The sequence below is a fragment of the Cynoglossus semilaevis genome, chromosome 20, assembly GCF_000523025.1.
Source record: "Cynoglossus semilaevis isolate Cse_v1.0 chromosome 20, Cse_v1.0, whole genome shotgun sequence".
Classification (NCBI taxonomy): domain Eukaryota; kingdom Metazoa; phylum Chordata; class Actinopteri; order Pleuronectiformes; family Cynoglossidae; genus Cynoglossus; species Cynoglossus semilaevis.
In genome coordinates, this window is record NC_024326.1 from 2,903,541 (window position 1) to 2,906,076 (window position 2,536).

The following is a 2,536-nucleotide window of genomic DNA, read 5'->3' on the forward strand; positions in this document are numbered from 1 at the left end:
TGGACCACTCCATGTCCTCGATGAAGAGTTTAGTGAATTTATGTGATGCTGCAGCCTCCAGATGAATGAACGGTCGTGCAGTTGTTGGATGTAATGAGTAGGAGGTTTGTTAAAAGAAATGATTCACACTTTTGTGTTTAAACGCATTGAAGAATCCTGACACTGCCGGGGAGGAAAAATAGATCCTTTGTTTACTCAAGATGATTGGAGGTTGACTCCCAGGACTGCGTGTTCCTCTCTGGCATCACGGTCTTTCATAAACCACATTCACACAGACACATCGCTGGCCTTCGTTGCTATAGAAACTCTGGCTTCAGGATGATTCTAATCAAGTCGCTTATCACACCAGTCAAACACTGCGCCTTGGAAGATTGTGCTCAGGTGTTAGAACATTTTTTTTTAAGTACAGTATTTACAACACACACTTTTTTTTATTATTATTATTTCTTAACATAATTCCCAAGGCCAAATCCCAAATAAATAAAGGAAACACTTCCGTCACATTCCGGCTGGTGGACCCGATCACCACACAAAACAAGATGCAGACTCCAAACTCTGGTCAGTAACAAAGGCTATTAAATACGTAACAAGACTCTTTCACCCGTGTACAATTCTGGGTAGTAGTTGACTGTAGGTTTGATCATTGGTCCCTCTCACTCTCGATGTATTTACAAGGGAAAACAACAGGACAGGAAGGGCGGGATTCATCCTTTACACCACCTACTGGCTTGTTGTTAGATGTATTTAATTGGACGCAGCATGTGTGTGTTTCACATTCTTTAAAACCCCTAAAACAGCCTGTATGTGTGTGTGTGTCAAAAGGCAACCAGCTGCCTCAACCCAGGCACAGGAAAAAGCAGCAAACAGAGCGGCCGTCTGACATTCTACTGAAATGTCAGGAGACAGGTGTTTGAAAGGAAATCAAATGATTCTAGTGTCAAAATTTGTACGTGCTAAAATAACTCTTCTGTACAAGCTCTGTTTGATGTCGTACTGGAGAGTACCTGACTGTACCTGCAGCAGCGCTGTGCCCACGGTAAAAGCAAAGCAAGTGTTTTTGCATTTAGTTGAAGGGAAGATATTTGCCCTCGATGTGAAACCTTCTGTCTGTGAAGGGAAAGAAAGGGAAACGTTGATGTTGCTCAATCTGATCTCAATAATGCCAAAAAACGCTATGTACAAAGCACAGAAGAGCATCAAGTTCATTTCTCAGTACTGGTGATGGAGAAGCATTTTTCACACTCCTGGTATGAAGTCAATCAGTGTGAGTTCAGAATTAAATAAGGAGTGGATTCATGACAAAATTCCTTCAGTTGTCCCTCCTCTCTTTTAAATACATAGCAACGTTGCTTTGGTTCAGTTGCACACGTTTCTTCATGCACTTTCTACAACTCCAAATAATAAGAATAAAGAAAAAATCACTTTACAGTTCCATTACTGTAGCATAGCTTCAGGCTACATCTAGACTTCCTTATCAGTGGCTCTCTACCGTCTCACTTCTTTTTCCCGAGGCTTATTTTTTCTACAGAGCTTCAACTACTCAGGGGTACGGACAGGTCATGGGCCCAGATGTTGGTTCCATCTGTAATCCTGCTACCTTTCCTACACCATTGTCTATAAGCTTTTCTAGAAATATTGCACATTCATTATCGTTAAGCAAAACTGGACACTGAGAAAAGCCAAAGTAACTACTACCTATGTTGAAAAGAACCACGTTTGCTGTTAGCAAAGAAGGACTTCATAGTGTAACGACAGCATAAACGTCTATGGTACGCTTACTTTTCCTTGGAGACATTGGAAGCAATGGGGCAGAGGCTTATATATGCCAATAAGGGCAGTAAGCCAGAGGTCAGAGGTCAGAGAACTGTAAGCAGGTGTTCAAAAATAGACAACAGAAAAACAACCACAGGACATGAGCATAGAAAATGGTCCAAAGATAAAAAATAAAAAAGTAGCATGTAAACAAAGCAAGTGGAGGTAATAAAAAAGCATCAAACAAAATGTCAGTTCAAAATGGAAAAAAGTAATTGAATGATAAAGTAAAAATAAATGGTATAAAAATGTATTTTCTAAACACCTTAGCCCTAAGTCTCCCATGGCTTCAAATCACAGATGTATCACATAAAATAAAAAGGTTCAGGAAGAAGGATTTTAAAGCTAAAAAACAAACAAACAAACAAACAAACTAAGGAAACAGGTGTAAATATATGTCAATGAAAGACAAGATATCCCTGCATTTATTCCAACCTGAATATCATTAAAACCCCAGGTGGGATCCTTCAGCTGGGCTTATTTTGCTCGTCTGCACTGCAAGTCCAGAACCGCTGCTGAAATGGCTGAAGATTTCAGAGTGGAGAAGCAACAGAGAGGACGTTGGGGGGAAGGGGGTGCTGTGAGACTGCGATCTAACATTGATCCACACTGGTCTAATCTGACATTTGTTGCGCTCTGTATCATGCAGACATCTAACTTGGTGTGCCGTCTCTGTTGTCATAGCAACTCAAAGAGCTTTATATGGAAAAAAATCCATGAAAGA